The sequence below is a fragment of the Notamacropus eugenii genome, chromosome 3 (assembly GCF_028372415.1).
Source record: "Notamacropus eugenii isolate mMacEug1 chromosome 3, mMacEug1.pri_v2, whole genome shotgun sequence".
In the NCBI taxonomy this organism is placed as follows: Eukaryota; Metazoa; Chordata; class Mammalia; order Diprotodontia; family Macropodidae; genus Notamacropus; species Notamacropus eugenii.
The window spans coordinates 456,739,601-456,767,086 of NC_092874.1; the positions used below are offsets into that span (position 1 = coordinate 456,739,601).

Sequence of the window (27,486 nt, forward strand, 5' to 3'; positions counted from 1 at the left end):
AAGCCTTCCCTTGCAAACAAAAAGCCAAATAGTATACTATATATAAGGGACTTAGTACAATGCCAGCACACAGCAGGTGCTTAATAAATGCTTGTTCCCTTCCCCCACCTAAAGTTATCTTACAAAAGCTTTTACATTTCAGAGAATTACAGAACTTCAGAACTGCAAGGAACTCCAGAAGCCATCTAATCCAAGCCCTCCCCAAGTCGTCCAAGATGTAGCAATCCAGGTTTTGCTTCAGGATCTCCAAGAAGAGAGAACCCACTATAAACCTCAACAACTCATTCCACTTTGAAATATTTCTGAATTCAGAAGATGACTGTTGAGTTATAAGCTGTTAGTACTAACAAGAGGGCAGCTGTGTGACTCAGTGGATAGAGTGACAGGCCTGGAGGCAGGAAGACCCGATTTCAACTCTGACCTCAAACACTTACCAGCTGTGTGACCCTGGGCAAGTCACATAAGCCTGTTTGCTTCTGTTTCCTCATCTGTAAAATGAGCTGGAGAAGGAAATGGCAAACCACTCCAACACCTCTGCCAAGAAAACCTCCAATGGGGTCATGAAGAGTCAGACACAATGAAGCAACACCAACACAACAAAAAATAGTGCTAGAATTTCTTCTATTATGATTCGCTACGCATACACACGTCTCCTTTGTCATCAAATCCAGTAAAGTATGAGCTTCTTGAGACCAGAGGTAGTTTCAGACCTGTCTCGGTATTTCCAGTCCCTAGCATGGTACCACGCACATAAGAATTTTTTAATAATTACTTGTTGGATTAGAGGCAATTGGATTACTCCTTCTGATCCTTGAAGGTCACCATTCTCTTGATTCAAATAATTTTGGGTTAGTGAGTGACTGGAGGTCACCTGTCTAATCAGACAGGTCCTCTATTTTAAAGGTGAAAAGTTATCCTGGGTCAAAGTATCAACTCTGTGCCAATCTGGAAAGTAGAGCCTGGTAACAACTCTCAATTATTTGGTCCTTCCTTAGTACAATAAACTGAAAGTGCAAAAGGCCACATTTGCATTCTTTCGCACCTCATGATGGGAGGTTATATGGACGATTTGGTCAGAATAATTAGATTTCAATTAAGCAATTGGTCCAGTCCAAGAGTTTGGGAAAGTCATCCCTGTTTGACATTTCTTAGGTATTGATATTAACACTTCAGGACTGGTTAGAAGAGCCGTAGCTGCAAGTTAGACTAATTCATGCACTTCCTATGATGCTGTGGCCTTATGGCAATTTGTGGTGATTTGTGATGAATGGTGACTTTAAGTGGATTTGGGAGTATTCACCTCAAATTGAAAGTCTATGTATGTATATATAGAAACAAGGTTATAAATAAATACATACCTGCACATAGGAGCTAATATATATGAGGTGCTTTGCAAACTTTAACGAGCTATATAAATATTATATATAAATATATATATGCACACATAAAACAGCCATATTACATTATAAACATATATGCACATTCTCTTAGACATGCAAAGATATGTGTTCGGTATAGATTCTAAATCATTCCTGTAAGCACAGTTGTAATAAAATGTTCATCCAGCACAATCCTACACATTGACGATGTTCCAGCTCTGCAGTCAGCTACCATTGGTAATAAATGCATGGCAAAAATTACAGCTAACATGGAGAGAGTGGGTTCTGCTTTACCAAGTGCCTTCCATACACCATCCCATTTGATCCTCACAGTAACAATGTGGGGAAGGCACAGCAAGTGTTGTACACATGAGAAAGATCTTGGAGAGGAATGAGGAGCATGAGACGTAGTGGGAGACAGTGGAAAGAGGGTTGGGTGTGGCCTCAGTGCACCAGGGTTGGAATCCCAGCTCAGCCACTTTCTCCCTCTGTGACTTTGGGCAGGGAGGGTGCTTGCTGCCTCTGCTCAATGCCTCTGGAACAGATGGAGGTTGAACATGATGCCATCTGAGTTCCCCAGAGCTCTAAATGTGGGATCCTCCAGCTAACTGGTGGCATTGGGGCTCCACCTCAGGTCTTTGGCCCCGAAGTCAAGAGCCCCTTCTAAAAAATCACAACCGTCTCTCAGAACTCTACTGCTCTCACACTTTCTTACCTAAGAAACTACATTTTTTCCCTCTTAGTCAAGTGTTCTACTCGGTTCACATCAAAAGGACTTTGGCCCCCAAGTACTGTAGTCATGCTCTGTGGTGGCACATTGGGAGAAAAACCTGTTAACTGGTGTTGTCATTTCAAACAGGAAGCAAGTAGCAAACCTTGTGTAAGTGCCTTCAGAGCTGTAGCCCAGAGCAACAGCAACTAAACAGAAAATTACCCAGAAGTCTTTCAATACGCAGCATATCCAATGTCAAGCCAATGAGAATCCAAGGTCCTTGAGGGTGAAGATGGTTCCATTTTTGTCTTTTATATTCCAAGTGCACAGAACATTGCCTTGTAATAATAGCAATAATAATAGCTAATATTTCTATAGTACTCACCATGTGGCAGGCACTGTGTAAGTATGTAGCAAGTATTATCTCATTTGGATCCTCACATCTACCCTGGGAGGTGGGTGCTATTATTACCCTATTTTACGTGTAAGGAAATTGAGGCAAACAGAGGTTTGGTGAGTTGCCCAGCATACCAGAGTCAGTGTATGAGGCCGAATTTGAACTCAAGACTTCCTGACTCTGGGCCCAGAAGTCTACCCACTGTAACACCTAGCTGGTCCATACATAGTGGTCTCTAATGAAATAGGCACTTGTTGACAGAATGATTGAATGAATAAAAGTTTTTCTCAGGAGTCACTGAGTGACCCCATACGTAAAATACTAGTGATATATGCATAAGCAAACAACTCAGAACCTGCCCCCAAGGAGCTTACATTCTAATGGGGGCAGACAACCCAAAAAAAAGGAGTTGGAAAGCAGGGTCCATGTGCTGGTATGGAGTAGACTAAACCTTCAGACTGAAGGTTTAGTACGGCAGCTTAGCCCCAGCAAAGTAAGCCGAAAGCTGATCCTTCAGAGTCAGGGAAGCCCAGGTTGAAATCCTGCTAAGAAATCTTGGTTCCCTGGAAAATACATTGGGTTCAATGGAGAGGCAAAGCGTAGAAAGACTTTTAAGGATTTTTAAGGATTCAGTCTTGAAAATAGCCCTGAAGAGTGAGAAGAGCGTAGGTGGTTTCTCTTCCATTCCAGCAGCAGTGATGTCAGATTCCCCAAAGCTTAGCATCCCTGGGTGGAGAAGTAGCAGTGATCCCAATTTCCTAACTATCCCTTTTCCTGTCCCATACCCCTAGATTTCCCACTCTACTGAGTCCAGTTGGGCATTCCAGGGTCATAGTAAAGTAGAACTCACAGATTTCCACCCCAGAGATTGGTGACTGTTAGAGTGTGATGTTTATTGTAATTTCCCTTCTGTTCACTCTGCTTTTCCATAAAGATTTTAATAAAACCAAGATTATAAATACCTAGAATACAACCTTAACTAAGAATTTTTGCACCTGGAACCACCAGGTAGGGTGGCATGCTTATTCTTTGGCATTTCTTTAGATGTGTGAAGCACTGGAAACTATTGCAAACCACTGATGTAAATAAATAGTTAGAGGTCAGTCCTGGAGTTGGTAGTTAAAACTGTCCCTTGTCCCAAGGCCTGAAGTAAGAGAAACTCTAGACCTTTTTCCCCTTAAACCCTCCCTCAAATCCTACCTTCCCCATTTCTATAGAGGTCAACATCATCTTCCCAATCCCTCAGAATCACAACCTAGGAGTCATACTGGGCTTTTCACTCTCTCTAATCCTCCAGATCCAAGCCTTTGCCAAGTATTGATGATTTAACCTTTGCAACATCTTTTAGATACTCCCTCCTCTCCTCTGACACTGGCACAACTCTACTGCAGGCCCTTGTCACATCATTCATGGGTTATTGCAACAGTCTCTTGATGGGTCTGCCTATCTCAAGTCTCTCCCTACTCCAATTCACCCTCCATTCAACCATCAAAGTGATTTTCCTAAAGCACAGATCCAACCTTGTCACTCCTTAGTAAATTCCAGTGGTTCCCTATAACCTCCAAAACCAAATACAAAAATCCTTTGTTTGACTTTCAAAAGCATTTCATAACCTAACCTCAATTTATCTTCCCATTTTGCTCTCCATCATCAACTCTTCTATCCAGTGACACTGGCCACTTGGCTGTTCCATCTTTCAGCTGTAGACATCTTCTCTGACTGCCAGAAGGCTTGCCCTCCTCCTCTCTGACCACTGACCTCCTTGGTTTCATTTAAATCCCAACTAAAATCTCACCTTTTACAAAAAACCTTTCCCAAGCCCTCTTAATTCTAGTGCATTCTCTGCCAATTATTCTTTATTTATCCCACATATAGCTTGTTTGTATATACCTATTTGCATGTCATCTCCCCTGTTAAAATATCTTTTGCCTCTTTTTGTATCCCCAGAGTTTAGCACAGTGCCTGGCATGTAACTGTGGTTGCTTGTCCTTTGTTTTTGAAGAAGACCAATGACATCACAATGTTGGAGTCCATGTTGGTATGTCCAGCTGTGGCTGATCAGACTAGTACAAGTTTGGAAGGCACTACCACAGAACTGGCCCAAGTGGGCTCTTAGAACATTTAGAATGGAAGTAACTCTGAACTGGTGCTGTTCACATTCCCTTTGTGCTTTTATGATTCTGCTTTGCTCATGGAGTATAGCACCTTCCTTGATGTGGGCACACCATGATGGACAGTCCTACACCAGACCCCTTTTAATGGAAATATATATATATATTTGCAGAATACTTCCTCTCCTAATATAGTTGCACTATTTATTCTGTTGATATATGACAAACAGTTACTTAAATTCAGTAACACTTTGAAATCAATTGCATGCCCTTAGGAAATGTCAATGTACCTGTGTGGGCAACATTCATTATTCAGTGTGTGTGGTATGTGTGTATGTATATATGTATTGTGTGCATGTATATATACATATGTGTGCATGTGTATATACATATGTGTACATGTACATATACGCATAAGTATATACATGTATGTGTGCATGTATGTATATGTGTGTATATACATATATGTGTGTACACACAGATATACATGGTTTTGTTTTCTTCTTTATAATATTCAAACATTGAGCTTCCAGAGGCCAGGAGCTATGCTGTTTCTATCTTTGTATCCCCCAGAGCCCAGCATAATGTCTTGTACAAGTAGGTGTTTGATCAATTCTTGTGGAATTGAATCAGAATTTAAATAGGAATTTCTGTCCCTGTGCAAAGAGTAGGGAAGATTCTCTCAATTGGAGGGGATTGAGACAAAGATACTTGGGCCCCAGGAAAAACTGGAAGTGGAGGAGAAGAGCTCTCCACCTGCTGACAATCTGATAGTTTCCAATCTTATCCAGTTCAGTCCATGAACTGCATGCAAAACAAAGAGAATCGAAAACAAAATGGAAAAACAGTCACTGTCCTCAAGGTGTTTGCTGCTACCGGAGTGCATAAGAAGCACGGGCTGAAGAGAAGCATATATGTGATAACTGGAGGAAGGAGAAGGTATTGAAACTGGTGGTAATAGGAAAAACTTCCCATGGGAGTCATGACCAGAGGCTTGAAGGAAGCTAGGGATGCTAACCTGGTGGTGAGGGAGAGATGCAATTCAAGGCTGGGGAACAGCCCAACTATAGTCTGAAGATAAGAGTGGGAATTCTCAGGTGGGGGAGCAGCAGGTAAGGCAACTGAACTGGATGAAGAGTACATGGAGTAAGTGTGAGAAGGTAGGCTGGTACCAGATAGTGAAAGATTCTAAATGCCTAGGAGAGGAGATTCAATTCTATTTTAGAGGCAAAAGGGAGATATTTAAGGTTGTTAAAGAAGTGACATGCTCTTATTTGTGTTCTAAGAAGATTATGTGGGAGACATGGAGAGGAATGAGACTGATGGTATCACGTCCAAAGAGACAGCTGTTTCAATGGTCCAGGCAAGAGGTGCTGATGGTCTGAACTATAGTAGTGGTTGTAGAGTGGAGACAACAAGATGGATGTGACATAAAATTGAAGGCAGAGTTGACAAGATTTAGAAAATGATTAGATACATAAGCTGAGGGTCAGAGAAGAATCAAGACCGATTTCTGAGTTATGAACCGGAATCATTTGGGTTGATGACATTCTCAGTAGAAATAGGGATGTTTGGAGGAAGGGTTACTTTAGTGAAAGAAATAATGAATTTTTATTTGATTATGACTAACCAGTTGGACAACCAGTTGGAATTGGTAATGCAGGTACAATTGGTAATGCAGGAACAGAGTTCAGGAGAGAGACTACGGCTAGCTACATAGATCTGGGAACCATCTGCATAATGATGATAACTGAAGCTACTGCAGCTGATGACACAACCAAGAAAGGGTATAGAAAGAAGGGGAAAGAGGACCCAGGTCAGAGCCTCAGGGGTCACCCAAATTTGAGGACTAGAATGAGGGTAATGATTTAGTAAAGGATATTGAAGAATAGTCACTTTGGAAGGGAGTCGAGAGAACAGTCATAAAAGGTAACTAGGGCTAGAGCAGTTAATGCAGATGGAGAGGGCTGTCAACAGGGTCAAAAAATTGTAGAAGGTCAAGAAGGAATACACTATAAAAGGCTAGTAGATTTAATACTTACGGGATCATTGGTAATGTTAGAAAGAGCAGGTTCAATGAAGTGGAAGCCGGATTGAAAGAGAACAAGAAGTGAGTGGGAATAGTAGCAAAGAGTGCTTTACCTAGTAGACTGTGCTAAGGAAGAGAAAGAACATTTTTTTCAATAAATTATTCTACCCTCCATTTAGATTAGGACAGTGGGAAAAGGAACTTATATCTTACTATTAGTAATATTATTATTAGAGGCCAAGTAGATATCCACCCAAATATTCCCACACACCTACCCCTGTATGGTGAGGGGGAAAGGTAAAAGAGTTCTCACTCTATGGTTGGTTCTTCCCATACATATAAATCATCCCCAAGCATGGCCATAGGGGAAACATACTTGACCAGGGACTCCAACAAGATACATTACAACCATCTTTCCTGTCTATTTGTGATGTCATGGGTGCTGCTGCTCCAGTGTCTTCCAACTCTGGCTTCCCTATCCACCCAATCTGGACCTCCCTTGCCCAGAGGGGAGAAATCCCACACCAAAAGGGGGCAGGTTAGACAAGTAGACTGATAATTCAGTTCCCTTTAGCTTGGGCTTTAGACTTCTCCATCCTTCTCTTCCCTACCAGTCCAATGGACACCCTACACAGGGGTTTAAAGATTAGGGACTACTCTACAAGACTTACTTCATACCCCACCCTCACTTTCCTGGTGTTGGTTTGTGTAGGCAGAAGCTTGAGAAGAGCAGGTTCCCATCTCTAACTTCCCCAGCTTCTGCTATAGGATGGTGGTAGTCCACTGCAGGATGAATCGTTGGATACTGAGCATGACTTTACAACAAGAGCTGACAGTATTGGTGACCCTCCATGTACCCTTCCTGCAATCACCTTCACTGGCATGGATCTGGAATCAGTAAGCATTTAATAAGTCCTTACTACAGTATAGGCACTATGCTAAACTCCAAGAATACAAAGAAACGTCAAAGCAATCCCTTCCCTAAGGGAGCTGACAATCAAATGGCTTCCTTCAAGTCCCCCTAATGCCGGTATCTTTCTTCTGAGATTGCCTCCAATTTATATTGTATACATTTTGCTTATATTCTTACATTATTCTTATATGGTCTCCTGCAGTAGACTATGAGTTCTCTGAGGACAAGAACTGGTTTTACCTTTTTTTCTGGTTGACTTGGCTAATTAAGGTTAATTGGGCCAATGACGTGTAAATGACAAGGTGCATCAAAGATACACAGTATAAACAGGCCATCTCAGAGGAGAAGGAAATACAGCCAGATGCAAGAAGGAATAGAAATGAAGAAAGTGAGATCTGAACTGTCCCAGAGGAAGTCAAAGAAACTAAGAGGCAAAGAAAGAGGAGTAGGAAAGCACAGCCCATGCAAAGCTGGAGATGGAGGATGATGTTGGAGGAACTGCCAGGGTGTGATGATGGATGGATCCCAGGGAATATAGAGGGAGTCCAGCATAAGTTTAGAAAGAGGTATAGGGGGTGAGCTGTCAAGGCTATAAATACCAAACAGAATGTTTTCTGTTTGATTCCATAGCTACCCCTTTCACTGGCCTGCAGGCCTATTTGCAATCCCTCTAAATTTGGAAGCAGGGGCAGCTAGATGGTACAGTGGATAGAGCACCAGTGCAGGAGTCAAAAGGACCTGAATTCAAGTCTCACCTCAGACACTCACTAGCTGTGTGACCTTGAGTAAGTCACTTAATCCCAACTGCCTCATCCCGGGTCATCTCCAGTCATCCTGATGAATATCTGGTCACCAGATTCAGATGGCTCTGGAGGAGAAGTGAGACCTTCACAGCCCTCCCTCACTCAAAACAAAGTCAAGGGCAAGTCACGTCATCATTTCTCTGATGGCATGGTCTTCTGCAACGAAGGACAAACACACACAAATTTGGAAGCACGTTCCCTCACCCTTAGCTGGTTATGGCTTCCGATAGAATGGAGCTGGCTGAGACAGATCCTTTGCACTAACCTCATTCGCACAAGTGGCTGTGGTCCATAGGCCTGGAAGATCTTGGAGGTCCCTTTTAGCCGTTCTATGATTCAAAGAACAAGAATATCATTTGTCTTTGCCTCCTTCTGTCATCCCACCAAGTCCTTCTTTAAAGCAATGAGTTTATCTTAAAACTCAGCTATTTGCAGAGAATATCTAGAATATAGTAAGTGAATCCATTTGTTGACTGGTTGATCCCTATTGAATGCTTTATAGGCCAGGGCTGAGCTGAATATGCATCATGCCTATGTAGACTGTATTATTTAAAGATTCACAAAACTCAATGTTTAATAAATGCTCCAGTGGGTTATAGCCACTCTGGAAACTGTTCAGAGAGGGCCATTACTCCTGCAACTAGTCAGTTCATTAACCTCTCAAGAATTTAGCTGCTCCTGAGAAAAGAGGGTTATTTACCTGGGGCTTTTCAATAATCTGGCCTGAGAAGGACTTCAGAGGTTATCCCATGGGTCAGCCTCCCCCTGGGACCATGCAGTGTCTTCCGATTTTCTGACCTGCAGACTGCACCTGTTCACCACCCAAACCTAATACTCCAGAGGTTATGTCTAAAAGAAGCTAAGCCACTGGGCTACCAACGCCCCAGCAACATGCTTCCTCATCCTCACCCCAGCCATGTTCAGCTCTGTTCTTCCTATTCCATCCTCCAAGCTCACTCTCTTTCTCTCTCTCTCTCTCTCTCTCTCTCTCTCTCTCTCTCTCTCTCTCTCTCTCTCTCTCTCTCTCTCTCTCTCTTCTCTCTCTCTCTCCTTCTTCATCCTCCTCCTCTTTTTTCTTGTCCTTCCTTCTTCTCTTTGTATCCCAACAACTTTCTCCCCTTTCTTACAGAAGGGAATGAAAGACTGAATTCTTAACATTTTATTTCAGAAAAGTTGATCTTCTCCCTACCAACACACACACACACACACACACACACACACACACTATACAGACAGAATGCCTGCACACATAGGAAAAATTGTGTACTGCATTGTCAAATGGACATCTTAAAATATTTTTCAAACTGTGGCCATCTTTAGAAGATAATGCCGTAAAACATGAGCCTAAACCTTGTGGAACAGAACATTTTGAAGCATGGACAGAGAGGTATTTTTGAGGATGCCTCTGAATGTGGGATATGGGATGTTAGCTAAAAACCTTTCCAACTCTTATGTTTAAGTGTTAGGGAGGGGTCTCTATTTCTTTTTGGAGAGATACACAGAGAAGGAGTTGATAGTATAAAATCCAAACCACACATCACAGCAAGCCCCAACATGGCTTAACAGTATCTGTAGACACAGCAGAGAATTCTGGGGCTGGCAGTTTGTCAGCTGAGCGGACAGAATGCACCATATGGAGAGAAAATGGACTTCGTCAATGGCACAACCAATTGTAAGTGGAAACTTAGGGCAATAAGATAACAGCTGCAGGTTTCTCTTGGCCAGGCCTGTACGACTGGGGACGCCCTGCTCCCACGGACCGCATGCTCTCATTCACATAAATCAGGCAAGTAATTACAGCTAAAGATTGTATGTAGAAATAAATAAACTGTATCTAAAAGGAAATTGCATATCAAACATCTACAAATTACTTGTAATGAAGCAAGGACATTCAAGAATTTTATACTTAATAATTGATAAGGATATCAACAGTGAAATCTTAAGCACACTGGAAAGAATAGGTACATCAGTAAAGTCATCTATTAGGAGCCAGAGGTTGGAAAAGGAATTGGAGATTTTTTTTTTTTTTCTTTCCAGATCAGCTAGTACAGAACAAGATTGACCTCTAGTGGTGGATCCCAGGACTACATGGAACAGTAAATAACTCTGTGACCTGATGACATGGCCCAGGATGACCTGTAGAGGAGCAACCCATAGGTCTTGGGCAAGAGCCTATGGTGAATACTTCTGATGGACCCTAGGCTATCTCCTAAGTGCTATGAATAAAATGAGCCTCTATGCATGAATATAGGGAGGACTGGTCATGGAAAACCCTTTACCGAAGCTTAATGCCACTTTCTTTACAACTAAACAGTCTTAAAAAATTGTTTAAAGCACTGGGAGGTTAAGTGACTTCCCCAGAGTCACACAGCCACTGGGATTCTAGGTTTTCCTGGAATCAAAGCTGGTTTTTTAATATGCACACACATACACACACACACACATCACTACGTATCCCAGGCATTGTACTAGGAATGACACACAAAGACAAAAATGAGGGAGTACCTGACCTCCGGGAGCTTACATTTAATCGTGAGCGATAACATGCATGTATTTTAAGCAACTACAAAATAAAATGGAAGGTAATTTCCAGGGAGAGCGAATATGAAATTTATTGAAACGTGCATACACACATGTATGTGTGCCTATTTACACATATATGTGCCTATGTATAACATGTGCAATACATAATATAACATGTTATGTTATGTATGTATTGCATGGATGCATAAAACATATATAAAGATTATATGGAGTCTACACATGAAAAATGTACACTAGGGAAAAGACCAAGTGAAAGTATTTTCTGTTCCCTTACAATCCACAACTGGAGACATTTTATAGACAAATGACAACTTGGGTTTTCTTGCTGCTCTTTAAAATTTAGCATTTTTGTTTTTTCTCCCACCTCTTTGACTTTGCACAGGCTGTCTCCCATTCCTGGAATTCCCTTCTCACCTTCACTTTTTAGCTTTATTCAAAGCACAGTACATGTGCTTTCTCCCTAGCTATTAGTGCTTTCTCTTTTCAAGTTATTTACACAATCCATGTAGCCAGATGAGATAAGGACTTGAGGGAATAATTATCAAAGAAACCTGTGACTGGAGAAGAAGAGGTAAACTGACAAAAAATTTTAAAATATTCTTTTGATTACATATTTCATCTGCTTCCAATACCTTTACTACTTACCAGATCAAGTCCAAATGGATCCTCCTGACATTTCAAGACCTTGACAATTTGGACTCAACAGATCTTTATGTCTTTATCAATTCTTATTATTTGTTATTGTTATTAATATTTTTATCGTTTATCTTCCACAAGTCATCCATGTAAACCATGTGTTCACCTATGCTGTCTTGTCCATGGTTTGCTGAACACTGCATGCACTTTCCCATCCCCTTAGTCTCTCTGACATTTCCCTGCTTCATCACCTTCACATCCATCCTAACTTGGTCCTTCCAGAACCAGTTCAAATCTACATTCTTTGCCTTTTTCAGTCCAGAGAACTCTCCCAGCCTTTGAACATCTAACACATTTATAGTCTATACCAGACGTGCCAAACATGAGCTGGTGCCACAAAACCCCCAGATGTGGCCAGAAGCAGATTAAAATGTCAGTGGGAAATATTTAACATAATAAGTAAAAATACAATTAAACATTGATAATATTACATTTTAAAATTAAGTCAATAGGCAACCTATAGTAATCGTTTTGTATATATTAGTGGCTCCCCTTTCTATTTGAGTTTGAAACCAATGGTCAACTCTACTCCTTGGAACAGCTCACTGGCTGTAATTTATTCACTTATTTCTTTCTGGTTTTGCTTTTTTTTTTTTTTTTTTTTAACTATTCCTGTTTTCTTTGTCTCAGTTAATCAACAAACATTATCAAGCTCCTATTATGTTCCAGACACAAAACAAAAGATGAAGCAATTTCTCTTTGCCAGGAGCTGACATTCTATTGGTCCTTGTCATAATTGACTATAAGGTCCCTGAGGACAAGATTTTGCCTCAAATAGTAAAAATATGGCCAAAATTCATAAAACAATATGGAAAATTAAAAAAACCTACTAAAGAGTTGGGTTAGAGAGGAAAGCAGATAACAGCGACAGTAATATTTAACATGAAAATCTGTAAGATTCAAAGTGGTTCTTAGAGGAAAAGTTGTGTTACTAAATAGCCAAATGAACAAGAAAAAGAGAAAATAAGTGAATTGAGTTTGTACCAAAAGGCTAGAAAATGAACAAAGCAATTGTTCAAATGTAAGTGAGCAGGGGGAAAGGGAATAAGAATTCACAGAGTCCACTATGTTCCAGGCACTAGATACTGCGCTAAGTGATTTACAAATATTACCTCATTCAAGATTCAAAGCAACAATGAGAAGTAGGTGCTATTATCACTTTTTACTGTTGAGAAAACTGAGGCACACCAGGGTTAAATGACTTGCCCAAGGTCATACAGTTAGTGAAAGTGAGGTTGGATTTGAATTCAAGTGCTAGGGAGAAAGCACATGTACTATGCTTTGAATAAAGCTAAAAAGTGAAGGTGAGAAGGGAATTCCAGGAATGGGAGACAGCCTGTGCAAAGTCAAAGAGGTGGGAGAAAAAACAAAAATGCTAAATTTTAAAGAGCAGCAAGAAAACCCAAGTTGTCATTTGTCTATAAAATGTCTCCAGTTGCGGATTGTAAGGGAACAGAAAATCCTTTCACTTGGTCCTTTCCCTAGTGTACATTTTTCATGTGTAGACTCCATATAATCTTTATATATGTTTTATGCATCCATGCAATATATACAGAACATAACATATTATGTCATATATTGCATATGTTATATGTAGGCACATATATACATAAATAGGTATACATACATGTGTGTATGCATGTTTCAATAAATTTCATATTCACTCATTGTCATCTCCAGAAGCAGCACTCTACCCATTGGGCCACCTAGATGTCTGTAAAAAAAGAAAAAAGTCTCTAAAAAAGAACAAGATTATAAAGTGAAAATCAGAAATAAATAGAATAGAAAATGATAGTGGTTTAATGAACAAGTTAATAAATTAAAGTAGGAGCTTTCTTTTCAAATGGACAATTAGCAAATTTAATCTAAAAAAGGGAGAAAATGTAAATTAGCAAAATTTCACTTGAAAAGAAAGCTACAAACATATAGATTAATATTATTGTTTTCTCCAAATATATTCATTTATTTGTTTTCCAATAACTTCCAAAAGTTCCAGATTTTCTTCCCCTCTCTCCACCCTTCCTCCCCAAGAGAGCATGTAACCTTATATGGACTCCACAAATACATTCCTATAAAACACATAAAAAATCATATTATTAAGGAACACTACACACAGGTTGATTCCAAAAATTAGAACTAAAGGAAATAAATGACAAAAAAGTGAATTACTAGCATTAACACAATAGGAAACTAATAACAGAAATAAATCAGTATCAGAGAAAGCTAGATCTTGCAAGAAAGTACCATGGTTCAAGTGGAATTTGTAATTAATTCTCTCAAAATTTTCAAAAACAAATAATTCGTGCATGACCTAGGCTATTCATGAGTATGGAGAATGATGGATATTATCCAATATCTTTTATGAAGTCTACATAAGGTGTCCCCAAAGTCAATGCAATCTTAAACTTTAAAAGATTTTTAAAATATTTTTAAAAACTTTTGGTTTAATCAATTAGCTCATTCACTTAATGACTAACATGTTTATTCCATTTATTTCTTCTTTTAAAAATCTTGTTCTTTTTCGCTCACCTTTGAACAATTGCTTTGTTCAGCTTAAAAAGCTATTGAAGCTATAAAAGCTTTAAACTGCTTTATGTACATCAGCTCTCCCTCCCTACAACTGCCATCTAGCCAAAATGTCCTTCAGTCTGTTCCTCATAAATGGCCTCGCCTCTTCTGTTACTGTGCTCACCATTCCCTATACCCTGAACGAATGCCCTCCTCACCTTTGCTTCATAGAATAGTTACCTTCAAAACTTAGTTCAAGTATCACCAGATGAAACATTTTCTATTGCCCTCATTACCAGCTAACTCTTCCAAATGATCTCTTATTGAATTCCTTTGTATGTTTATTTTCTGGGGCAGGTAGGTGGCACAAAGGATTGAGCTCAAGGTCTGGAATCAGGAAGACCTGAATTCAAATCCAGCTTCAGACACTTAGTAGCTGTGTGACTCTGGGAATATCATTTAACTCTGTTTGCGTCAGTTCCTCACATGTGAAATGAACTGGAGAAGGAAATGGCAAGCCATTCCAGTATCTTTGTAAAGAAAACCTCAAAGGGGAGTCATGGAGAGTCGAATGAAATCAGTGTGACCCCAGGTTAGTCACACTGTGGTTTCTATGCCTCATTTTCCTTATCTGTAAAAATTGGGCTGCCAGACACATCTGCCACCTCACAGAGTGGGAGCTCCTTGAAGGCAAATGATTCTTGCCTTTCTTTGCCTCTCTAGAGCTGAGAACAGCACCTGGCGCATAGCAACACTGAAGAAATGACTCCCAGAGGTTATGAGCAAAGCATGGCTCAGATGCTGTCCACCACCAGAAGTCTTCCTGATACACCTGTTGAGTGAGACTCTGGGGTATACACCTAGTAGGTGGTGTTGACAGTTCAAAGAGACTGAGAATTTTTAATTACAATGAGCTTCCAGAGAAACTGAAGCATCTCAAGTCTATGAGAGAAAAATGTGTAGTCTATCAGTCAAAGGGCTGTACTTGAGGATCTAGAGGGACACATGTGGCCACAAGTTCCCCTCCCCTGCTGTAGTCAATTATGTTACCTAGATCTAGAATTGGAAAGGACTCTAATAGTCCCCTATTCCAACTTCCCTTCTTTTATTGATTGGAAGACCAAGGTTCAAAGAGAAAACATGTCTAAGGTCACATACCAAGCTGTGAACCTAGGTCTTCTGATTGCAAATCCATCCAGTTTTTCCATTATACCTCACTGCCTTCTAAAGGAAACAAGATACTTCCAGAAGTCTTATTTTCTTAAGCTCATCATTTAACTTTCTATTTCTTTTAAATTCCTCATTATGCAAGAAAATCAAATAGATAACTTCTCCTGGAAATAGATGGAAATTCCCCTTATTCAGTGTCATGGTGATTTTTTATTAGCTTCCAAAGTCTATTATTCAAATATTATTCACATATTTTATTTATTCATTTTTCACATTTAAAAAAAGATGTGCTTTCTTGAATAGCCTGAGGGGAAAAGGTCAGTGAAAATAATATCAATTAAATCCTCAATTTAACCAGGCTGTAAGACCAACAACTTGGGGACTGGGTAATGAAATTTTATTAAAAGTAAAATTCTGAGTCATTTCAATGAGTTAGTTTGGGGTATGGTAATCCAGCGCAGCTGAGACCTACAGTTAGTGCTGTGTTTTCCAGCATAGTTAGAGAATGGGGCATTCCTGTTATGAATGAATGAATGAATGAATGAATGAATGAATGAATGAATGAACAGGCATTTATTAAGTAGGTACTGTATTCCATGTTCTATGTTAGGTGCAGGGGATAAAAACAGAAAAATGCCCTTGAGAAGCTTATAACCAAATAAAAGGAACAAGATTGTAAGGGAGTGCAATGCAATCCATAGAAGGGAGTTTCCGCCTGGGAAGCTGCAGGGATGATGAACTGACCCATGCTGATTTGTACCCAAAGCAAGATGTAGAAAAAAGAGTAAGGGAATGGGTAGGGACAGAACCGCATCTCAGCAGCATGGCTGGCAAGGTGTTTCCTCATTGAAACCCAGATGGAATGTGACACATTGGTTAATGCTGACTAGATATGATTAGTGGAGAAGTAGCCCATGCACCACATGTAGATGAACAGTTTACAAAGAATTTCATGACATCTTGGAAACAGATTCTACATTTTTAAAAAAAGAATTGTATTCTTTAAGGTGTTACAGTGTTAAGGAACCTTGGCAATCATCCAACCTAACCCCTTCGTTTTAGAGATTAGAGCTTTCTCAGGATCAGTGACAGAGCAGAGATTAGAACTCGTCTTCTGATTGCCAGGTCAGCGTTTCTTTCCTAGTAAAATACATTGCTTCCTTTGAAGAGTAAGAAAGTAGTCTTAATATTAAATCTGCACGTATAAGGATTCAATCCTTCTCTGAGGATTCAGAAAGCAATTTGTGTGCTTTAATGTGCCTCTGGGTCACTTATGAGGACATCAGATTTCACTGTGCTATAACTATCAAGAAGTTCTAGCTAGGAGATCTTTATGTTTAATTAATCCAAGGTTGAGTTCAGAATCTTTCACTGTATTGGCTTTTCTCACAAAGCTCCAAATAAAGGAGAAAAATCTTAGCAGTAATTTCCTTACATTACCCAATTTGGAGTCATTGGAAGGTGGTAAAGTTGAGTAGAGGGTTTTGGGGAAGGAGAGATCAATCCATCAACAAACATTTATTGCATCTACTGTGTGCCAGGCACTGGGCTAAGTGCTAGAGTATAAACGGGCAAAAAACTGCCCCCTCTCTCAAGGAATTCACAGTCCAGTAGGGGAGACCACATGTAAACAGGTATGTACAAAGATATAAATGGGAGGAAATCAATAGAACTTGGAATTAAGGGGGATTAGGAAAAGCTTCCGGCCAACAGTAAGATGTTACCCCAAAAGTGGTTACTGGAGACACCGGAAGACTTCAGAAGAGTTCCTCCTTCATCCACCCAACAGGCATTCTGAGTCAGATACAGGATCTCACAATGCACAGGAGGACACTATAAATCCTCCAACTGCCCTCTCCTTCCTTCCTTCCTCCTACTCTCCCTCCCAATATCCCTGCATCATAGCAGCAATATTGGGTGGGTTTCTGGCTACCCACCATAATATCTGCTCCATGATAATCTCTTGGGAGACAAAATGCCCCCACTTGACTGGGCAGGGTTCAGGCAGTACTATTGTCTTCTGGTCTTTCCTTTCAGTCCATACCTAAAATATGTTTTCTGTGAAAAAATATCAGCTAAGTGGAAGAGGGTATAAAGTATGGGAATTGGTGCCAGAAAGACTTGAGTTCAAATCCTACCTCAGATACCGACTTTGGACATATTTCTTAACTTCTGCATGTCTCAGTTTCCTCATCTGAAGTGGGGATGATAGCACTTACTTCACAGATTTATTAGAATAAAATCAGCTAACATGTAAAGGACTTTGCAAACCTTAAAGGACTATAAAAATGCTAGCTATTATTCATATTATTACCAGGGCCTTGGGGAAGGAGTAGGATGACACATGGCAGAGGGAAGGAGAAGAGTCAACATGAACTGATGATTCTCTTGCTTATAGCTTACTTTTTTTTCTTTAATATGGAAAATAAAAAGTGGAGCTGAGAGAATAGAAAAGACGAGAGGAGAGGAGAGGAGAGGAGAGGAGAGGAGAGGAGAGGAGAGGAGAGGAGAGGAGAGGAGAGAAGAGGAAAGGAGAGGAGGGGAGGGGAGAATAACAGAAAAAGAGAGACAGGGAAGGGGGAGAGAGAGACAGAGAGAGAGAGAGAGAGAGAGAGAGAGAGAGAGAGAGAGAGAGAGAGAGAGAAAATTGGCCCAGATCCTGACTATACTACCTACTATGTGACCTTGGCAAGTCACATTCACTCCATATGTCTCAGTTTCTTAGTGTCTCTATATTTATTTTGCATTTATTTTTATTTATATATATTTTTATCCCCAGGTAGAATGTTAGCTCCTTGAGAATGGGAACTAAATCATTTTTTTTTGTCTTTGTATCCCCAGCACTTAGTGTGGTCCATGGCACATGGTCGGTGCTTAATAAATGTGTATCACTGATTATTTCAATGGAAACACTGACCTAAGAATACTACATTCTATTTTGTATCCTCAGCATTGTCTGTACATGAACATCATACATCGGCAGCCTCCTGGTGTATTGATGGCTCCCAGGCTGTGCTCATCATCTCTTCAGCACTACAATGGCTGTAGGATCTCATTGATGTTATTTCTTTTTGTTGTCTACCACCAACGGTACAGAACAAAAACCATCCATGTCTTCTCATCTTGTGTGATTGGATAGAGCGCTAGACTTGGAAGTCAGGGGGGACCTGAGTATAGTTCCAACCTCAGACACTTACCAGCTATGTGACCCTGGACAAGTCACTTAACCTCTTTCAGCCTCAGTTTCCTGACTGCAAAATGAGAATAATAGCAGCCCCTATCTCATTGGGTTATTGTGGGGACCAAGGGAGATAATGTTTGCAAAGTTCTTAGCACAGTGCCTTGCATATAGTGGGTACTGTGTGCTTATTCTCTCTCCCTACGTCTTCCTATGAATCTTCTACATTCCGTGATCTGGAGATTTTTCCCACAATTCTCTTCACATGGCAGGTAAACCAGTGGTCTTCATGGGATGTTCACTGTGTGATCTCCTTGTCTTATCATTTGACTAGCCCATCCTTGTTTCCAGCCATGCATGTCTCCAAGCATGCTCTTTGTACTCTTTGTCCTGTGATTTTTCAATGGTGTCATGCTGTGGTCTATTCATGCCCACTACTTCCCTCTTCTCTGGGTGTGTCTCAACTTTCCCCCATGACTCATAGCATCACCAGAAGAATGTAGATGCTAAAAGTTCAAGGAGCAACTTGGGGTCCATAAAAATCACTGCAGAATTACCCAAAAGGAATATAGCAACCTGCTGTGCTACTCAGTTCAGTTCTGGACCCACTTCATTGTCCACTCACAATTCACAGTCTCTGTCCAAGGTATACTGGAAGGTGTACTAGTGACTGAAAGGACCCAATCTGTGGGTTCTTCATAGTCTGAGATATTGTAGCCTTTTTCATCACTTGTCTTTTCCTGTATAGATAGTCATCCTAAACTCTTCTGAGTAGCTGGGGGTCTCCTTTAGGGGATTCTTCAAGTTCCTTGGCTTAAAACAATACAGTGCCATGTGCAAACAGGAGGAATGCCAATAATAATTAATAATGATGATGATAGCTAGTATTTTATATGATGCTTACTATGTGCCAGGTACTATGACAAGCACTTTGTATTTATTATTTCATTTGGTCCTCATAACAACCCTGGGAGACAGACTTTTACTATTGCCATTTTACAGATGAGGAAACTGAGTCAAAGAGAGATTAAGTTATTTATTCAAGGACACACAGCTAGTAAGTGTCTGAAGCTGTATTTGTACTTGGGTCTTCCTGACTCTAGACCCAACATATGATCTTAACTCTGCTCTGGGCATTCTCCACTGAAGCAACAAGCACCATTGGTGAACACATAGATGATGAGCTTCATGGGATAGCCCTGTAGATCGAGAAGACAAAGTCCTAAACTGAAGTCATTTTTGACAGGGTTGAAATCCTGCCTCTGGCAAGTAACAACTGTGGGCCTGGGACAAATCTCTAACATCTCTGAGCCTCAACTTTCTCATCCATAAAAAGGTAATAATTCAGGCATCTACCTCACAAACTTGCTCTGAGCCTCAGGTAACATAATCTATGTAAAGTGCTTTGAGGACTTTAAAGAATTATAGAAATATTAGTTATTATTACGTGATTACACAGATTTTTTTGTACTTTTTTGTAGCTATTTACATGCCACCCCCCACCCCATCAGAAGGTGAACTCCTTGAGAGCAGGGACTATAGTTTGCCTTTTCTTTGTATCCATAGCTCTTGGTACAGTGCCTGGCACATGATAGACACTTAATAAATTTTTACTGACTGATTGATATCTCCCCTTTTATGCCTTACTTCATCTTTATAGTCACAGGGTTCTCAAAGGTATCTATGTTTTTATAATTCTGGGGTTGAGGTGCAGGGTAATCAGGATAAATTTCTGATAGGAGGCACCATTTGAGCTGAGTTTTGAAGGAAGTCAGAGATTCCAAAAGCAGAGGGAAAAAATGGCTGCACTCCAGGTGTGGTGGGAGTCTGTACAAAAGCACAGACGCTAGGGGTGCAAAGGATCAAGAAGACAAAGGAGACCCGTCTGACTGGAATGCAGCCCATGAAAGAGCATATAGTACAATAAGACAAGAAAAGCAGGATGGATGTAGATTCTAAAGGGCTTAAAATGCCAAACAAGAGTCTATATTTTATCCTAATCATAAAAGGGAACTTCCGAAGATGATTCTTTCCTTTTCTTTATAAGCAGCAGGGTGACTGGCAAGGTCAGAATTGTGTCTTAGGAATAGCAGTTGAACGGCTGAGTGAAGGATGTACAGAAGAGAGAGGCTAGATGAAGGACACCAACAAAGAGGCTATCCCAACAGCCCCAGCACGCATCGCTGAGAGAGTGCTGCCCGCATGACTGAAGAGAAAGGAACTGCATATGAGACCCATTATGGAGGCAAAATTGAAACCACTTGGCAACTCATTGGACATATGGGATGGGGGAAAATAATAAATTGAGGAAAACTGCTAGGCTGCAAACTTGGAAGGATGATGGTACCCACAAAAGAAAGAGGGGAGGTGGGAAGAAGGGGAAATTTTGAGGGAAAGGTAATGAATTCTGTTTGGGGCCATCTTGAGTCTGAGATGCCTAAGGCAGTCTTTTGCCATTACATGTTCAATACAAAGGATTATGTGTCATGGAATCCTATTGGGATTCACACCTGCAGCTTGAACAGCTTCCATCATCTGTATAAAATGGTTCTTTCAAGTAGGTGGTTAAGTGGCTTGCTTTCCCTGCCTGAATGAGAATGTGCTGAGGCACAGCACATTCACTTTTTACCACGTTTTACATTTATCTTTAACCAGTCCTCAGGGTGAGGAGAGCGGAGGCGGAGGAGGTGCAGTCCAAGGTGAAGACAGCAGGAGTGGTAAACTTTTAAAGGACAAAAGCTGAGATACATGATGGATGCTATTATATACACATATACATTAGATATATGTATATGTGTGTATTATGCATGTGAGGACATATGTGTGTATATATATACTTCGAATATAATTTGCACAAAGCCCCTTTATATTTTCTATGTTTAGAGTGATCTGGGCTCTGCTCTGATAAGAATAAAGCACAAAAGCCAATACAGTTTTTGTTGTTGCTATAGGTAGACAGATAGATAGATAGATAGATAGATAGATAGATAAATAGATGATAGATAGATAGATAGATAGATAGATAGATAGATAGATGATAGATAGATAGATGGATGGATGGATGGATGGAAGATAGATAGATAGATAGATAGATAGATAGATAGATAGATAGATGATAGATGGATGGATGGATGGATGGATGGATGGATAGGTAGGTAGGTAGGTAGATAGATAGATAGATAGATAGATAGATAGATAGATAGATAGATAGATGATAGGTAGGTAGGTAGGTAGATAGATAGATAGATAGGTCGGTAGATAGATAGATAGATAGATAGATAGATAGATAGATAGATAGATAGATAGACAGATAGATAGATAGATCAGCAGATAGATAGATAGATAGATAGATAGATAGATAGATAGATAGGTCGGTAGATAGATAGATAGATAGATAGATAGATAGATAGATAGATAGATAGATAGATAGATAGGTCGGTAGATAGATAGATAGATAGATAGATAGATAGGTCGGTAGATAGATAGATAGATAGATAGATAGATAGATAGATAGATAGATAGATAGATAGATGATAGATGGATGGATGGATGGATGGATGGATAGGTAGGTAGGTAGATAGATAGATAGATAGATAGATAGATGATAGGTAGGTAGGTAGGTAGATAGATAGATAGATAGGTCGGTAGATAGATAGATAGATAGATAGATAGATAGATAGATAGATAGATAGATAGATAGATAGATAGACAGATAGATAGATAGATCAGCAGATAGATAGATAGATAGATAGGTTGGTAGATAGATAGATAGATAGATAGATAGATAGATAGATAGATAGATAGATAGATAGATAGGTCGGTAGATAGATAGATAGATAGATAGATAGATAGATAGATAGATAGATAGATAGATAGATAGATAGGTCGGTAGATAGATAGATAGATAGATAGATAGATAGATAGATAGATAGATAGATAGATAGATAGATAGATGATAGGTAGGTAGGTAGGTAGGTAGATAGACAGACAGACAGATCTTTGGAGTTTCTTAATTAAGGGTTTCCCATACCAGTGAAATTAGAACCATATAAATAGAAGGAGATGTGGACGCAGACATAAACACAGATATATAGGACAGTTGGTCTACCTACCCTTATCAGAGAGAGGCTTTCAGATCACTGCACCTTAGCAGATATGAGTCAGCATGGTTAGCAGATGTGCCCAAGGAGATGAAGCCCAATAGCTAGCAGCTGAGAAACAGCAATCATGAGATCACTTCAGAGAAGAAACGTAAGCAGCGTAAAGACAACACTAGAAGACATCAGCAGCTCTGAAGTGGCAGAGACGTGAGCTGGCCTGACCGCACCTGTCCTCTACATGCATGTTCTCCATGCAGGTCCTCCAGCCCCATGAGTACCGCATTCCTTCAGGCCTGTTCCCTAGTCATACCTCCAAACTGGACTGCCAGAGATCATGAATGCCTTGAAGAAGCTAAGCCACCTGACTGCACCCTGATACCAGGCTGCCTCTTCTTTACCTGGTAATGGAGTGGTGTCCTGTATTCCAACTCATCAACTTTGTTACTTCCTACACCATAATTCCCTGCCCTGGTCAAAAATCTCCCAGGTGTTATGCCCCCAATTAAGCACCCTGACAGTAAAGACCATTGCACTTTTCACTTTGTATCCCCAGCACCTAGTAGAGTATCTGCTGGTACACACAGGCATTTAATAAATATTCACTGATTAACTGACTTACATGGAAGGGAGCCTCAAGTGCTGTACACCACACACACACACACACATATACATTCTCACACACATACACACACATGCACACATACGCACATGCACACATACACACACACGCATGCTCTCACACACATATACACGTACACACACATACACACACATGGTGTGCATGTGTATTCATTTCTAAGTGATGACAGTAAAACTTTACACCAATTTTATCTGTACTGGCTTATTTTCTTATTGTTCAGTCATCTTTTCAGTTTTATCCAACTCTTTGTGACCCTGTTTGGGGTTTTCTTAGCAAAGATGCTAGAGTATTTTGCCATTTTCTTCTCCAGTTCATTTAATAGGTGAGAAAACTGACATAAACAGGGTTAAGCCACTTGCCCAGGGTCACACAGCTAGGGAGTGTCTGAGGTTGGATTTGAACTGAGATCTTCCTGACTCCAGGACCAGAGTAGTTTGTCATTTCTCCAGTGGATGAAGGCAAACAGGATAAGTGATTTGTCTAGGGCCACATAACTAGTGAGCATATAAGGTCAGATTTGAACTCAGGTCTTCTTGACTACAGGCCCAGTACTCTATCCACTGAGCCATCTAGCTTCCTCTGTACTGGTTTATACAGGCTGATTATTTTACGTTTGTCACACCACAAAAAGAACAAATAGTTAATTTTCTCCAGAAGGTCCTTGCTATAATGCATCACATACTGTGATAATTTTCATTTGAAGGCATAGTACTGATGGAGGTGTATTATAGGGAGGATGAAGGGATTGGGGTATCATGACAGCAGCAATCCCCAGGTGTATTTAGCAGGTAACATGATCTTGTTGACTGGGAGAAAGGGCAACAGCTAGGGAGAGGAGGGGTAGGCAGAGCATCTTAGTCTAGATGAGGGTGGGAGAAAATGCTGTTCTACAAGAGTTAGAAGGTGATATCTATGCCCCTGAGGCTGAGTCATTTGTATGTAAAACATCTGCCCAGTAATGAGATGAGTCAATACACACACACACACACACACACACACACACACACACACACACACACAAAACCTACAAGAAAATGTCTTTAAGAGCAGCAGCAGGCTCACTGCCTGCAGCTAACCCCTGGGAAAAGAGAGATGGGAGGTAGTTGTATAACCACAGGCTAGGCACTTGAATTCCTTGAGCCTCAGTTCCCTCATCTGTAAAATGGGGATAAAAAATTCCTTCAGCCTCTGCCTTACAGGGTGCTTGGGGGGCTTACATGACATGATATATACAGGTGTTTGCCAATTTTAAATTGTTATTTAAATGTAATTTCTTAGAAGAAGCAGCTTGTGTACTGGAAAAGTGCTAGACCTGCAGTCAGGAAAGACTGAAAAGACCCAAATCCCACCTCTGATGTTCTGACCTTAGACAGCTCCCTTAACGTCTCTATGCTTTGGTTCCCTCATTTGCAAACGGGATCCAGGCATACAAAGAAAGTGCCACCCAGCCCATGCTCCATGCTCACACAGGATTGAGGATGACAGACAGCTCCTACCTCCTAGTATACTGTTATAAGGGCAAAATGAAGTAGTGACCATAGATTTAAAGGTGGAAAGAACCAGTGAGGTCATCTGGGCCAATCCTTTCCTTTTGCAGAAGCAGAAACCAAGGCAGAGAAGAATGAAGATTACACCATGCCCAGGATCCCCCAACTAGAAGTTGGCACAGCTGGGATTTGAACCCAGCCTCCCTGACTGAAAATGGAGCACCCTTTGCACTTGACCATGTATAAAAAATTTTTGGCAAACTTTCATTTCCTTTATGTGCCAGCTATTGCTACTCAGTCTGGGTAAATCCCACCTTTCACTCTCTCTTCTTGTTTGCATACTTTTTTCTCCTTTCCACCAAAGGATAGATGGGGATAGGGGAGGAGGAATACTAGAGTTATTCCAATCACTTCCATTTGCATTCCAAGGTCTGTGTGTGGCTACCTGGCAAAAAATTCTAATCAGAGCCAAAGGAATTATTCTGCATAGGATAGGAGTTCATCTCTGTTTTTGATTTTGAGCCACTCTGCCTCAGTTTCCCCACATGAGGAAGGGAATTAAAGGTATTTATTAAGATAATTCATGTCTATATGTGGTTTTTCCCCTTTTTCTTGTTTGTGATGAGCCTGTTTTTTTTTTTTTAGTAGTAATGCATTATAATGGATACAAGGCTGGGCTAGGAGTTAAGAAGCCTGGGTTCACATTCTACTCCTAACTGATAACCCTTGGAAAGTCATTTAACCTCTCTTGCCCTCAGTTTCCTCATTTGTAAAACAGGCATAGGGGGCAGAGCCAAGATGGCAGAGTGGAAGAAACACTCATCTGAGCTCTCCCAACATTCCCCTCCAAATAACTTTAAAATAGTATCTCAAATCAAATTCTAGAGTGGTAGAAGCAACAAAAGGTCAGCATAAGACATTCTTCCAGATTAAGGCAACTTAGGAAGTTGAAAGAAGAGACCTAGGGCATAGGGGTAGAAACTGACCTAGAGCATAAGTAGATGCAACACCAGTGAAGGAACTAGGTGGTGGTAACAGAAGAAGCAGCAAGTTCAGAATCTCTCCAGTCAGAAACAATAAAGAGACCTGTAAACTGGTCAGAAAGAGTTTACAAGAGTCCCCTGTGCTAGCACTGGACACAGGATAAGACACAGTTTGGCAACTCCATTGCCTACACCCACTTCTGGGTCAGAGTTCAAGGACAGGAAGAAGCACTTTCAGTAAAGAGGGAGCAGGAACTATGAGGTGCAGTATTTCTTGTGATCCCAAGAATTAAGCATCCATTCCTGGGTAGGAACCAGAATACAGAACAGGAGAGCAGTGACCACAACTCTCCCCAGATCACAGCCCCTTGGAAGCACTGAAAACTTTTAAATTTCTAAAGCTAGCTCTGAAAACAACAATGCAAAAAATCCTGAAGCTTAGGACAATGTCCTTCCTTACACAGACACAGATGAAAACAGAGATAGAGAGAAAGAGAGAGAGAAAGAGAGAGAGAGAGAGAGAGAGAGAGAGAGAGAGAGAGAGAGAGAGAGAATAGAGCCCAACTTTAACTGATAGTTCAAAGTCAAGAAATAGACTGCAAAAATGAGAAAACAACAACAAAGAAGAACTTGATCACAAAAAAACCACTCTGGTGACAGGAAATACCAAGACACAAACTCAGAAGAAGACAATAATGTCAAAATACCTACAAACAAAGCCTCAAAGAAAAATGTGAATGGAAAATAAGCCCAACAAGAATCCCTAGAACATCTTTCTAAAAATACTTTCAGAATCAAATAAATGTGGCAAAGAAAAAATTAGGTGAAGAAACGAGAGCAAGGGAAAACATCATGAAAAGACAACAGCTTGGAAAATGAGGCTCACAAGAAAAGAAGAAAATAACACCTTAAAAAAACAAAATTGGCCAAATATTTAAAAAGGTACAAAATTTCTCAGATGAAAATAATTCTTTATAAAGCAAAACTGGCCAAATTGAAAACACTCACTGAAGAAAATAATTCTTTAAAAATTACATTTAGATAAATGAGAGCTAATGACTCCATGAGACATCAAGAAACAATAAAACAAAGTTAAAGGATTGAAAAGTAGAAGAAAATGAGAAATACCTCACTGGAAAAAACAGCTGAAGTTTAGAATAGATTGAGTAGAGACGATTTAAGAATTATTCGATTCCCTGAAAGCTTTGATCAAAGAAGGAGCCTAGATATCACATTTCACAAAATTATTTTTTAAAAGTTTCCCAATATCCTAGAACCATAAAGTAAATAGAAATTGAAAGAATCTACCAATCACTATTTGAAAGAGTAGTATAAAGACAAAAATGAAAACTCCCAGGAATATTATAGTAAAATTCTAGAGCTCCCGGTTCAAAGAAAATATATTGCAAGCAGCCAGAAAGAAACAATTTAAATATCATGGAGCAACAATCAAGATCACAGAAGATTCAGCAGCAACCACATTAAAGGAGCAAGAAGCTTGAAATAAGATATTCCAGAAGGCAAAAGAGCTGGTAGTATAATCAAAAATAACATACCCAGTAAAACTGAGTATAGTAGTATAGTCTTTCAAGGGAAAAATGAATATTTAATGAAATAGAAAACTTTCAAGAATTTCCATTAAAAAGACTCAAGCTAAACAGAAAATTTGTTTTTCAAATACAAGACTCAAGAGAAACACAAAAAGGTAAACATGAAAGAGAAACCATATGGGATGCAATGATGTTAAAATGTTTATATTTCTATATGGAAAGATAATAAATGTAACTTCTAAGAACTTTATCATTATTAGGGCACTTGGGAAAACTACACAATCAG

The 27,486-nt window shown here is 40.0% G+C and overlaps 1 long non-coding RNA gene across 2 annotated transcripts in view; it reads right to left on the minus strand.

Annotated features, from left to right (window-relative positions):
• Nucleotides 1–27,486, minus strand: part of LOC140497599 (uncharacterized) — a 293,457-nt gene that overhangs the window by 171,899 nt on the left and 94,072 nt on the right. For both annotated transcript variants that reach the window (XR_011964748.1, XR_011964747.1), the window contains exons 4-5: nt 8,610–8,673; nt 8,297–8,500 (exon numbers count right to left, since the gene is read on the minus strand). This is a non-coding gene — a long non-coding RNA (uncharacterized lncRNA). The remainder of the gene's footprint in view (nt 1–8,296; nt 8,501–8,609; nt 8,674–27,486) is intronic.